The following is a 15234-nucleotide window of genomic DNA, read 5'->3' on the forward strand; positions in this document are numbered from 1 at the left end:
GCTATCAGCCCAAAGGAAAAAAATTGCCGCACCACCACCGGGTGGGCTCGAACCTCCAACCTCTCGGTTAACAGCCGATCGCGCTAGCCAATTGCGCCACGGAGACAGTCGTGCTTCACTCTCACCACCATCAGAACATATCTTCAAAGCTATCAGTCCAAAGAAAAAAAAGCGCCGCACCTCCACCGGCTGGGCTCGTACCTCCAACCTTTCGGTTAACAGCCGATCGCGCTAGCCCATTGCGCCACGGAGACAGTCCTGCTCCACCCTCACGACCATCAGAACATATTTTCAAAGCTATCAGCCCAAAATAAAAAAAGCAACTCCCCACTCTAGGGAGGGCTCGAACCTCCAACCTTTCGGTTAACAGCCGATCGCGCCAGCCAATTGCGCCACGGAGACAGTCGTGCTCCAATCTGACCCCCATCAGAACATATCTTCAAAGCTATCAGCCCAAAGACAAAAAAGCACCGCACCACCACCGGGTGGGCTCGTACAACCAACCTTTCTGTTAACAGCCGATCGCGCTAGCCAATTGCGCCACGGAGACAGTCCTGCTTCATTCTCACCACCATCAGAACATTTCTTCAAAGCTATCAGCTCAAAGAAAAAAAAAGCAACACACCACCACCGGATGGGCTCGTACCTCCAACCTTTCAGTTAACAGCCGATCGAATAGCCAATTGCGCCACGGAGACAGTCGTGCTCCACTCTCACCACCATCAGAACAAATTTTTAAAGCTATCAGCCCAAAGAAAAAAAAGCGCCGAACCACCACCGGGTGGGCTCGTACCTCCAACCTTTCGATTAAAAGCAGATCGCGCTAGCCAATTGCGCCACGAAGACGGTCCTGCTCCACTCTCACCACCATCAGAAAATATCTTCAAAGCTATCAGTCCAAAAAAAAAGCAACACACAACTCCCGGGAGGGCTCGAACCTCCAACCTTTCGGTTAACAGCCGATCGCATAGCCAATTGCGCCACGGAGACAGTCGTGCTCCACTCTCATCACCGTCAGAACATTTCTTCAGAGCTATCAGACCAAAGTAAAAAAAGCGCCGCACCACCACCGGGTGCGCTCGTACCTCCAACTTTTCGGTTAAAAGCCGATCGCGCTAGCAAATTGCGCCACGGAGACAGTCGTGCTCCTCTCTCACCACCATAAGAACATATCTTTAAAGTTATCAGCCCAAAGAAAAAAAAGCGCCGCACCACCACCGGGTGGGCTCGAACCTCCAACCGTTCGGTTAACAGCCGATCGCGCTAGCCAATCGCGCCACGGAGACAGTCCTGCTCCACTCTCACCATCAGAACATATCTTCAAAGCTATCAACCCAAACAAAAGCAGCACACCACACCCGGGAGGGCTCGAACATCCAACCTCTCAGGTACCAGCCGATCGCATAGCCAATTACGCCATGGAGACAGTCGTGCTCCACTCTCACCACCGCCAGAACATTTCTTCAGAGCTATCAGCCCAAAGGAAAAAAATCGCCGCACCACCACCGGGTGGGCTCGAACCTCCAACCTTTCGGTTAACAGCCGATCGCGCTAGCCAATTGCGCCACGGAGACAGTCCTGCTCCACACTCACGACCATCAGAACATATTTTCAAAGCTTTCAGCCCAAAATAAAAAAAGCAACTCACCACTCCCGGGAGGGCTCGAACCTCCAACCTTTCGGTTAACAGCCGATCGCGCTAGCCAATGGCGCCACGGAGACAGTCCTGCTTTACTCTCACCACCATCAACACATATCTTCAAAGCTATCAGCCCAAAGAAAAAAAAAGAACACACCACTCCAGGGAGGGCTCGTACCTCCAGCCTTTCGGTTAACAGCTGATCGCGCTAGCGAATCGCGCCACGGAGACAGTCGCGCTCCACTCTCTCCACCATCAGAACTTATCTTCAAAGTTATCAGCCCAAAGACAAAAAAGCGCCCCACCACCACCGGGTGGGCTCGAACCTCCAACCTTTCGGTTAACAGCCGATGACGCTAGCCAATTGCGCCATGGAGACAGTCTTGCTCCACTCTCACCACCTTCAGAACATATCTTCAAAGCTATCAGCCCAAAGAAAAAAAAGCGCCGCACCACCACGAGGTGGGCTCGAACCTCCAACTTTTCGGTTAACAGCCGATCACGCTAGCCAATTGCGCCATGGAGACAGTCATGCTCCACTCTCACCACCACCAGAACATATCTTCAAAGCTATCAGCCCACAGAAAAAAAGCGCCGCACAACCACCGCGTAGGCTTGAACCTCCAACTTTTCGGTTAACAGCCGATCGCGCTAGCCAACTGCGCCACGGAGACAGTCCTGCTCCACTCTCACCAGCATCAGAACATATCTTCAAAGCTATTAGCCCAAAAAAAAGCAACACGCCACTCCCGGGAGGGCTCGAACATCCAACCTTTCGGTTAACAGCCGATCGCTCTAGCCGATTCCGCCACGGAGACAGTCGTTCTCCACTCTCACCACCATCAGAACATATCTTCAAAGCTATCAGCCCAAAGAAAAAAAAGCGCCGCACCTCCACCGGGTGGGCTCGTACCTCCAACCTTTCGGTTAACAGCCGATCGAATAGCCCATCGCGCCACGGAGACATTCGTGCTCCACCCTCACCACCATCAGAACATATCTTCAAAGCTATCAGCCCAAAGAAAAAAAGCGCCGCACCACCACCGGGTGGGCTCATACCTCTAACCTTTCGGTTAACAGCTGATCGCGCTAGCCAATTGCGCCACGGAAACAGTCCTGCTCCACTCTCACCACCATCAGAACATATCCTAAAAGCTATCAGCTCAAAGAAAAAAAAGCAACACACCACTCCCGGGAGGGCTCGAACCTCCAACGTTTCGGTTAACAGCCGATCGCGCTAGCCAATTGCGCCACGGAGACAGTGGTGCTCCACTCTCACCACCATCAGAACAAATCTTCGAAGCTATCTGCCCAAAATAAAAAAAGCAACACACCACTCCCGGGAGTGCTCGAACCTCCAACCTTTCGGTTAACAGCCGATCGCGCTAGCCTATTGCGCCACGGAGACAGTCGTGCTCCAGTCTCACCACCATCAGAACATATCTTCAAAGCTATCAGCCTAAAGAAAAAAAAGCGCCGCACCAACACCGGGTGGGCTCGTACCTCCAACCTTTCGGTTAACAGCCGATCGCGCTAGCCAATTGCGCCACGAAGACAGTGCTGCTCCACACTCACCACCATCAGAACATATTTTCAAAGCTATCAGCCCAAAGACAAAAAAGCACCGCACCACCACCGGGTGGGCTCGTACATCCGACCTTTCTGTTAACACACGATCGCGCTAGCCAATTGCGCCACGGAGACAGTACTGCTCCACTCTCACCACCATCAGAACATTTCTTCAAAGATATCAGCTTAAAGAAAGAAAAGCAACACACCACCACCGGATGGGCTCGTGCCTCCAATCTTTCAGTTAACAGCCGATCGAATAGCCAATTACGCCAAGAAGACAGTCGTGCTCCACTATCACCACCATCAGAACATATTTTCAAAGCTATCAGCCCAAAAAAAGCGCCGTACCACCACCGGGTGGGCTCGTACCTCCAACCTTTCGGTTAACAGCCGATCGCGCTAGCTAATTGCGCCACGGAGACAGTCGCGCTCCACTCTCTCCACCATCAGAACTTATTTTCAAAGTTATCAGCCCAAAGACAAAAAGCGCCCCACCACCATCGGGTGGGCTCGAACCTCCAACCTTTCAGTTAACAGCCGATGACGCTAGCCAATTGCGCCACGGAGACAGTCCTGCTCCACTATCACCAGCATCAGAACCTATCTTCAAAGCTATTAGCCCAAAATAAAGCAACACACCACTCCCGGGAGGGCTCGAACATCAACCTTTCAGGTAACAGCCGATCGCATAGCCAATTACGCCATGGAGACAGTCGTGCTCCACTCTCACCACCGCCAGAAGATTTCTTCAGAGCTATCAGCCCAAAGGAAAAAAATCGCCGCACCACCACCGGGTGGGCTCGAACCTCGAACCTCTCGGATAACAGCCGATCGCGCTAGCCAATTGCGCCACGGAGACAGTCGTGCTTCACTCTCACCACCATCAGAACATATCTTCGAAGCTCTCAGTCCAAAGAACAGAAAGCGCCGCACCTCCACCGGGTGGGCTCGTACCTCCAACCTTTCGGTTAACAGCCGATCGCGGTAGCCAATTGCGCAACGGAGACAGTCCTGCTCCACTCTCACCACTATCAGAACATATCTTCGAAGCTATCAGCCCAAAGAAAAAAAGCAACACACCACTCCCGGGAGGGCTCGAACATCCAACCTTTCGGTTAACAGCCGATCGCTCTAGCCAATTGCGCCACGGAGACAGTCGTTCTCCACTCTCACCACCATCAGAACATATCTTCAAAGCTATCAGCCCAAAAAAAAAAGCGCCGCACCTCCACCGGGTGGGCTCGTACCTCCAACCTTTCGGTTAACAGCCGATCGTGGTAGCCAATTGCGCCACGGAGACAGTCCTGCTCCACTCTCACCACGATCAGAACATATCTTCAAAGCTATCAGCCCAAAGAAAAAAAGCAACACAGCACTCCCGGGAGGGCTCGAATACCCAACCTTTCAGTTAACAGCCGATCGAATAGCCAATTGCGCCACGGAGGTAGTCGTGCTCCACTCTCACCACCATCAGAACATATCTTTAAAGCTATCAGCCCAAAGAAAAAAAAGCGCCACACCACCACCAGGTGGGCTCGTCCTTCCAACCTTTCGGTTAACAGCCAATCGCACCAGCCAATTGCGCCTCGGAGACAGTCGTGCTCCACTCTCACCACCATCAGAAAATTTCTTCAAAGTTATCAGCCCAAAGAAATAAAAGCACCGCACCACCACCGCGTGGGCTCGTACCTCCACCCCTTCGGTTGACAGCCAATCGCGCTAACCAATTGCGCCACGGAGACAGTCCTGCTCCACTCTCACCATCATCAGAACATAACTTCAAAGCTATCAGCCCTAAGAAAAAAAAGCAACACACAACTCCCGGGAGGGCTCGAACCTCCAACCTTTCGGTTAACAGCCGATCGCATAGCCAATTGCGCCACGGAGACAGTCGTGCTCCACACTCACCACCGTCAGAACATTTCTTCAGAGCTATCAGCCCAAAGTAAAAAAAGCGCCGCACCACCACCGGGTGCGCTCGTAGCTCCAACCTTATGGTTAACAGCCGATCGCGCTAGCAAATTGCGTCAGGGAGACAGTCCTGCTTCACACTCACCACCATCAGAACATATTTTCAAAGCTATCAGCCCAAAGAAAAAAAAGCAACAAACCACTCCCGGGAGGGCTCCAACCTCCAACCTTTCAGTTAACAGCCGATCGCATAGCCAATTGCGGCACGAAGACAGGTGTGTTCCACTCTCACCACCGTCAGAAGATTTCTTCAAAGTTATCAGCCCAAAGAAATAAAAGCACCGCACCACCACCGCGTGGGCTCGTACCTCCAACCTTTCGGTTAGCAGCCGATCGCGCTAGCCAATTGCGCCACGGAGACAGTCGTTCTCCACTCTCACCACCATCTGAACATATCTTCAAAGCTTTCAGCCCAAAGAAAAAAAGCGCCGCACCTCCATGGGGTGGGCTCGTACCTCCAACCTTTCAGTTAACAGCCGATCGTGGTAGCCAATTGCGCCACGGAGACAGTCCTGCTCCACTCTCACCACTATCAGAACATATCTTCAAAGCTATTAGCCCAAAGAAAAAAAAGCGCCGCACCACCACCGGGTGTGCTCGAACCTCCAACTTTTCGGTTAACAGCCGATCACGCTAGCCAATTTCGCCACGGAGACAGTCGTGCTCCACTCTCACCACCATCAGAACATATCTTTAAAGCTATCAGCCCAAAGAAAAAAAGCGCCACACCACCACCAGGTGGGCTCGTCCTTCCAACCTTTCGGTTAACAGCCAATCGCGCCAGCCAATTGCGCCTCGGAGACAGTCGTGCTCCACTCTCACCACCATCAGAAAATTTCTTCAAAGTTATCAGCCCAAAGAAATAAAAGCACCGCACCACCACCGCGTGGGCTCGTACCTCCACCCCTTCGGTTGACAGCCGATGGCGCTAACCAACTGCGCCACGAAGACGGTCCTGCTCCACTCTCACCACCATCAGAACATATCTTCAAAGCTATCAGTCCAAAGAAAAAAAAGCAACACACAACTCCCGGGAGGGCTCGAACCTCCAACCTTTCGGTTAACAGCCGATCGCATAGCCAATTGCGCCACGGAGACAGTCGTGCTCCGCTCTCACCACCATCAGAACACTTCTTCAGAGCTATCAGCCCAAAGTAAAAAAAGCGCCCCACCACCACCGGGTGCGCTCGTACCTCCAACCTTTCGGTTAACAGCCGATCGCGCTAGCAAATTGCGCTACGGAGACAGTCGTGCTCCTCTCTCACCACCATAAGAACATATCTTCAAAGTTATCAGCCCAAAGATAAAAAAGCGCCGCACCACCACCGGGTGGGCTCGAACCTCCAACCTTTCGGTTAAAAGCCGATCGCGCTAGCCAATTGCGCCACGGAGACCGTCCTGCTCCACTCTCACCACCATCAGGACATATCTTCAAAGCTATCAGCCCAAAAAAAGCAACACACCACTCCCGGGAGGGCTCGAACTTCCAACCTTTCAGGTAACAGCCGATCGCATAGCCAATTACGCCATGGAGACAGTCGTGCTCCACTCTCACCACCGCCAGAACATTTCTTCAGAGCTATCAGCCCAAAAGAAAAAAATCGCCGCACCACCACCGGGTGGGCTCGAACCTCGAACCTCTCGGTTAACAGCCGATCGCGCTAGCCAATTCCGCCACGGAGACAGTCGTGCTTCACTTTCACCACCATCAGAACATATCTTCAAAGCTATCACTCCAAAGAAAAAAAAGCGCCGCACCTCCACCGGCTGGGCTCGTACCTCCAACCTTTCGGTTAGCAGCCGATCGCGCTAGCCAATTGCGCCACGGAGACAGTCCTGCTCCACACTCACGACCATCAGAACATATTTTCAAAGCTATCAGCCCAAAATAAAAAAAGCAACTCACCACTCTCGGGAGGGCTCGAACCTCCAAGCTTTCGGTTAACAGCCGATCGCGCTAGCCATTTGCGCCACGGAGACAGTCGTGCTCCAATCTCACCGCCATCAGAACTTATCTTCAAAGCTATCAGCCCAAAGACAAAAAAGCACCGCACGCACCACCGGGTGGGCTCGTACATCCAACCTTTCTGTTAACAGCCGATCGCGCTAGCCGATTGCGCCACGAAGACAGTCCTGCTCCATTATCACCACCATCAGAACATTTCTTCAAAGCTATCAGCTCAAAGAAAAAAAAGCAACACACCACCACCGGATGGGCTCGTACCTCAAACCTTTCAGTTAACAGCCGATCGAATAGCCAATTGCGCCACGGAGACAGTCGTGCTCCACTCTCACCACCATCAGAAAATTTCTTCAAAGTTATCAGCCCAAAGAAATAAAAGCGCCGCACCACCACCGGGTGGGCTCGTACCTCCAACCTTTCGGTTAACAGCCGATCGCGCTAGTCAATTGCGTCAGTGAGACAGTCCTGCTTCACACTCACCACCATCAGAACATATTTTCCAAGCTATCAGCCCAAAGAAAAAAAGCAACAAACCACTCCCGGGAGGGCTCCAACCTCCAACCTTTCAGTTAACAGCCGATCGCATAGCCAATTGCTGCACGAAGACAGGTGTGCTCGACTCTCACCACCGTCAGAAGATTTCTTCAGAGCTATCAGCCCAAAGGAAAAAAAGCGCCGCACCACCACCGGGTGGGCTCGAACCTCCAACATTTCGGTTAACAGCCGATCGCGCTAGCCAATTGCGCCACGGAGACAGTCGTTCTCCACTCTCACCACCATCTGAACATATCTTCAAAGCTATCAGCCCAAAGAAAAAAAGCGCCGCACCTCCATGGGGTGGGCTCGTACCTCCAACTTTTCGGTTAACAGCCGATCGTGGTAGCCAATTGCGCCACGGAGACAGTCCTGCTCCACTCTCACTACTATCAGAACATATCTTTGAAGCTATCAGCCCAAAGAAAAAAAGCAACACACCACTCCCGGGAGGGCTCGAACATCCAACGTTTCGGTTAACAGCAGATCGCTCTAGCCAATTGCGCCACGGAGACAGTCGTTCTCCACTCTCACCACCATCAGAACATATTTTCAAAGCTATCAGCCCCAAGAAAAAAAAGCGCCGCACCTCCACCGGGTGGGCTCGTACCTCCGACCTTTCAGTTAACAGCCGATCGCGGTAGCCAATTGCGCCACGGAGACAGTCCTGCTTCACTCTCACCACGATCAGAACATATCTTCAAAGCTATCAGCCCAAAGAAAAAAAAGCAACACACCACTCCCGGGAGGGCTCGAATACCCAACCTTTCAGGTAACAGCCGATCGAATAGCCAATTACGCCACGGAGGTATTCGTGCTCCACTCTCACCACCATCAGAACATACCTTTAAAGCTATCAGCCCAAAGAAAAAAAAGCGCCCCACCACCACCAGGTGGGCTCGTCCTTCCAACCTTTCGGTTAACAGCCAATCGCGCCAGCCAATTGCGCCACGGAGACAGTCCTGCTCCACTCTCACCAGCATCAGAACATATCTTCAAAGCTATCAGCCCAAAAAAAGCAACACACCACTCCCGGGAGGGCTCGAACCTCCAACCTTTCAGGTAACAGCTGATCACATAGCCAATTACGCCATGGAGACAGTCGTGCTCCACTCTCACCACCGCCAGAACATTTCTTCAGAGCTATCAGCCCAAAGGAAAAAAATTGCCGCACCACCACCGGGTGGGCTCGAACCTCCAACCTCTCGGTTAACAGCCGATCGCGCTAGCCAATTGCGCCACGGAGACAGTCGTGCTTCACTCTCACCACTATCAGAACATATCTTCAAAGCTATCAGTCCAAAGAAAAAAAAAGCGCCGCACCTCCACCGGCTGGGCTCGTACCTCCAACCTTTCGGTTAACAGCCGATCGCGCTAGCCCATTGCGCCACGGAGACAGTCCTGCTCCACCCTCACGACCATCAGAACATATCTTCAAAGCTATCAGCCCAAAGACAAAAAAGCACCGCACCACCACCGGGTGGGCTCGTACAACCAACCTTTCTGTTAACAGCCGATCGCGCTAGCCAATTGCGCCACGGAGACAGTCCTGCTTCATTCTCACCACCATCAGAACATTTCTTCAAAGCTATCAGCTCAAAGAAAAAAAAGCAACACACCACCACCGGATGGGCTCGTACCTCCAACCTTTCAGTTAACAGCCGATCGAATAGCCAATTGCGCCACGGAGACAGTCGTGCTCCACTCTCACCACCATCAGAACATATTTTTAAAGCTATCAGCTCAAAGAAAAAAAAGCAACACACCACCACCGGGTGGGCTCGTACAACCAACCTTTCTGTTAACAGCCGATCGCGCTAGCCAATTGCGCCACGGAGACAGTCCTGCTTCATTCTCACCACCATCAGAATATTTCTTCAAAGCTATCAGCTCAAAGAAAAAAAAGCAACACACCACCACCGGATGGGCTCGTACCTCCAACCTTTCAGTTAACAGCCGATCGAATAGCCAATTGCGCCACGGAGACAGTCGTGCTCCACTCTCACCACCATCAGAACATATTTTTAAAGCTATCAGCCCAAAGAAAAAAAAGCGCCGCACCACCACCGGGTGGGCTCGTGCCTCCAACCTTTCGGTTAACAGCCGATCGCGCTAGCCAATTGCGTCAGGGAGACAGTCCTGCTTCACACTCACCACCATCAGAACATATTTTCAAAGCTATCAGCCCAAAGAAAAAAAAGCAACAAACCACTCCCGGGAGGGCTCCAACCTCCAACCTTTCAGTTAACAGCCGATCGCATAGCCAATTGCGCCACGAAGACAGGCGTGCTCCACTCTCAACACCGTCAGAAGATTTCTTCAGAGCTATCAGCCCAAAGGAAAAAAAGCGCCGCACCACCACCGGGTGGGCTCGAACCTCCAACCCTACAGCTAACAGCCGATCGCATCGCCAATTGCGCCACGGAGACACTCGTGCTCCACTCTTACCACCATCTTCAAAGCTATCAGCCCAAAGAAAAAAAAGCGCCGCACCACCACCGGGTGGGCTCGTACCTCCAACCTTTCGGTTAACAGCTGATCGCGCTAGCTAATTGCGCCACGGAGACAGTCCTGCTCCACTCTCACCACCTACAGAACATATCAACAAAACTATCAGCCCAAAGAATAAAAAGCAACACACTACTCCCGGCAGGGCTCGAACCTCCAACCTTTCAGTTAACCGCCGATCGCATAGCCGATTGCGGCACGGAGACAGTCGTGCTTCACTTTCACCACCGTCAGAAGATTTCTTCAGAGCTATCAGCCCAAAGAAAAAAAAGCGCCGCACCACCACCGGGTCGGCTCGTACCATCAACCTTTCGTTTAACAGCCGATCGCGCTAGCCAATTGCTCCACGGAGACAGTCGTGCTCCACTCTCACCACCATAAGAACATATCTTTAAAGTTATCAGCCCAAAGAAAAAAAAGCGCTGCACCACCACCGGGTGGGCTCGAACCTCCAACCGTTCGGTTAACAGCCGATCGCGCTAGCCAATCGCGCCACGGAGACAGTCCTGCTCCACTCTCACCACCATCAGAACATATCTTCAAAGCTATCCGCCCAAAAAAAAAAGCGCCGCAACACCACTGGGTGGGCTCGTACCTCCAACGTTTCGGTTAACAGCCGATCGCGCTAGCCAATTGCGCCACGAAGACAGTCCTGCTCCACACTCACCACCATCAGAACATATTTTCAAAGCTATCAGCCCAAAGACAAAAAAGCACGGCACCACCACCGGGAGGGCTCGAACCTCCAACCCTTCAGCTAACAGCCGATCGCATCGCCAATTGCGCCACGGAGACAGTCGTGCTCTACTCTTACCACCATCAGAACATATCTTCAAAGCTATCAACCCAAACAAAAGCAGCACACCACACCCGGGAGGGCTCGAACATCCAACCTCTCAGGTACCAGCCGATCGCATAGCCAATTACGCCATGGAGACAGTCGTGCTCCACTCTCACCACCGCCAGAACATTTCTTCAAAGCTATCAGTCCAAAGAAAAAAAAAGCGCCGCACCTCCACCGGCTGGGCTCGTACCTCCAACCTTTCGGTTAACAGCCGATCGCGCTAGCCAATTGCGCCACGGAGACAGTCCTGCTCCACACTCACGACCATCAGAACATATTTTCAAAGCTTTCAGCCCAAAATAAAAAAAGCAACTCACCACTCCCGGGAGGGCTCGAACCTCCAACCTTTCGGTTAACAGCCGATCGCGCTAGCCAATGGCGCCACGGAGACAGTCGCGCTCCACTCTCTCCACCATCAGAACTTATCTTCAAAGTTATCAGCCCAAAGACAAAAAAGCGGCCCACCACCACCGGGTGGGCTCGAACCTCCAACCTTTCGGTTAACAGCCGATCACGCTAGCCAATTGCGCCACGGAGACAGTCCTGCTCCACTCTCACCAGCATCAGAACATATCTTCAAAGCTATTAGCCCAAAAAAAAAGCAACACGCCACTCCCGGGAGGGCTCGAACATCCAACCTTTCGGTTAACAGCCGATCGCTCTAGCCGATTCCGCCACGGAGACAGTCGTTCTCCACTCTCACCACCATCAGAACATATCTTCAAAGCTATCAGCCCAAAGAAAAAAAAGCGCCGCACCTCCACCGGGTGGGCTCGTACCTCCAACCTTTCGGTTAACAGCCGATCGCGCTAGCCAATTGCGCCACGGAAACAGTCCTGCTCCACTCTCACCACCATCAGAAGATATCCTAAAAGCTATCAGCCCAAAGAAAAAAAAGCAACACACCACTCCCGGGAGCGCTCGAACCTCCAACGTTTCGGTTAACAGCCGATCGCGCTAGCCAATTGCGCCACGGAGACAGTGGTGCTCCACTCTCACCACCATCAGAACAAATCTTCGAAGCTATCTGCCCAAAATAAAAAAAGGAACACACCACTCCCGGGAGTGCTCGAACCTCCAACCTTTCGGTTAACAGCCGATCGCGCTAGCCTATTGCGCCACGGAGACAGTCGTGCTCCAGTCTCACCACCATCAGAACATATCTTCAAAGCTATCAGCCTAAAGAAAAAAAAGCGCCGCACCAACACCGGGTGGGCTCGTACCTCCAACCTTTCGGTTAACAGCCGATCGCGCTAGCCAATTGCGCCACGAAGACAGTGCTGCTCCACACTCATCACCATCAGAACATATTTTCAAAGCTATCAGCCCAAAGACAAAAAAGCACCGCACCACCACCGGGTGGGCTCGTACATCCGACCTTTCTGTTAACACACGATCGCGCTAGCCAATTGCGCCACGGAGACAGTACTGCTCCACTCTCACCACCATCAGAACATTTCTTCAAAGATATCAGCTTAAAGAAAGAAAAGCAACACACCACCACCGGATGGGCTCGTGCCTCCAATCTTTCAGTTAACAGCCGATCGAATAGCCAATTACGCCAAGAAGACAGTCGTGCTCCACTATCACCACCATCAGAACATATTTTCAAAGCTATCAGCCCAAAAAAAGCGCCGTACCACCACCGGGTGGGCTCGTACCTCCAACCTTTCGGTTAACAGCCGATCGCGCTAGCCAATTGCGCCACGGAGACAGTCGCGCTCCACTCTCTCCACCATCAGAACTTATTTTTAAAGTTATCAGCCCAAATACAAAAAAGCGCCCCACCACCATCGGGTGGGCTCGAACCTCCAACCTTTCAGTTAACAGCCGATGACGCTAGCCAATTGCGCCACGGAGACAGTCCTGCTCCACTAACACAAGCATCAGAACCTATCTTCAAAGCTATTAGCCCAAAATAAAGCAACACACCACTCCCGGGAGGGCTCGAACATCAACCTTTCGGTTAACAGCCGATCGCTCTAGCCAATTCCGCCACGGAGACAGTCGTTCTCCACTCTCATCACCATCAGAACATATCTTCAAAGCTATCAGCCCAAAGAAAAAAAAGCGCCGCACCTCCACCGGGTGGGCTCGTACCTCCAACCTTTCGGTTAACAGCCGATCGCGTTAGCAAATTGCGCCACAGAGACAGTCCTGCTTCACTCTCACCACGATCAGAACACATCTTCAAAGCTATCAGCCCAAAGAAAAAAAGCAACACACCACTCCCGGGAGGGCTCGAATACCCAACCTTTCAGGTAACAGCCGATCGAATAGCCAATTACACCACGGAGGTAGTCGTGCTCCACTCTCACCACCATCAGAACATATCTTTAAAGCTATCAGCCCAAAGAAAAAAAAGCGCCACACCACCACCAGGTGGGCTCGTCCTTCCAACCTTTCGGGTAACAGCCAATCGCGCCAGCCAATTGCGCCACGGAGACAGTCCTGCTCCCCTCTTACCACCAACAGAACACATCTTCAAAGCTATCAGCCTAAAAAAAGCAACACACCACTCCCGGGAGCGCTCGAACCTCCAACCTTTCAGGTAACAGCCGATCGCATAGCCAATTACGCCATGGAGACAGTCGTGCTCCACTCTCACCACCGCCAGAACATTTCTTCAGAGCTATCAGCCCAAAAGAAAAAAATCGCCGCACCACCACCGGGTGGGCTCGAGCCTCCAACCTCTCGATTAACAGCCGATCGCGCTAGCCAATTGCGCCACGGAGACAGTCGTGCTTCACTCTCACCACCATCAGAACATATCTTCAAAGCTATCAGTCCAAAGAAAAAAAAGCGCCGCACATCCACCGGCTGGGCTCGTACCTCCAACCTTTCGGTTAACAGCCGATCGCGCTAGCCAATTGCGCCACGGAGACAGTCCTGCTCCACACTCACGACCATCAGAACATATTTTCAAAGCTCTCAGCCCAAAATAAAAAAAGCAACTCACCACTCTCGGGAGGGCTTGAACCTCCAACCTTTCGGTTAACAGCCGATCGCGCTAGCCAAATGCGCCACGGAGACAGTCGTGCTCCAATCTCACCACCATCAGAACATATCTTCAAAGCTATCAGCCCAAAGACAAAAAAGCGCTGCACCTCCACCGGCTTGCCTCGTACCTCCAACCTTTCGGTTAACAGCCGATCGCGCTAGCCAATTGCGCCACGGAGACAGTCCTGCTCCACACTCACGACCATCAGAACATATTTTCAAAGCTATCAGCCCAAAATAAAAAAAGCAACTCACCACTCTCGGGAGGGCTCGAACCTCCAACCTTTCTGTTAACAGCCGATCGCGCTAGCCAATTGCGCCACGGAGACAGTCCTGCTCCATTCTCACCACCATCAGAACATTTCTTCAAAACTATCAGCTCAAAGAAAAAAAAGCAACACACCACCACCGGGTGGGCTCGTACCTCCAACCTTTCAGTTAACAGCTGATCGAATAGCCAATTGCGCCCCGGAGACAGTCGTGCTCCACTCTCACCACTATCAGAACATATCTTCGAAGCTATCAGCCCAAAGAAAAAAAGCAACACACCACTCCCGGGAGGGCTCGAACATCCAACCTTTCAGGTAACAGCCGATCGAATAGCCAATTACGCCACGGAGGTAGTCGTGCTCCACTCTCACCACCATCAGAACATATCTTTAAAGCTATCAGCCCAAAGAAAAAAAAGCGCCACACCACCACCAGGTGGGCTCGTCCTTCCAACCTTTCGGTTAACAGCCAATCGCGCCAGCCAATTGCGCCACGGAGACAGTCGTGCTCCACTCTCACCACCATCAGAAAATTTCTTCAAAGTTATCAGCCCAAAGAAATAAAAGCACCGCTCCACCACCGCGTGGGCTCGTTATCCACCCCTTCGGTTAACAGCCGATCGCGCTAACCAAATGCGCCACGGAGACAGTCCTGCTCCACTCTCACCTCCATCAGAACATAACTTCAAAGCTATCAGCCCTAAGAAAAAAAAGCAACACACTACTCCCGGGAAGGCTCGAACCTCCAACCCTTCAGCTAACAGCCGATCGCATCGCCAATTGCGCCACGGAGACAGTCGTGCTCCACTCTCACCGCCATCAGAACATTTCTTCAAAGATATCAGCTCAAAGAAAAAAAAGCAACACACCAACACCGGATGGGCTCGTACCTCCAACCTTTCAGTTAACAGCCGATCGCATAGCCGATTGCGGC

The sequence above is a fragment of the Rhipicephalus microplus genome, unplaced genomic scaffold (assembly GCF_043290135.1).
Source record: "Rhipicephalus microplus isolate Deutch F79 unplaced genomic scaffold, USDA_Rmic scaffold_29, whole genome shotgun sequence".
Taxonomy (NCBI): Eukaryota; Metazoa; Arthropoda; class Arachnida; order Ixodida; family Ixodidae; genus Rhipicephalus; species Rhipicephalus microplus.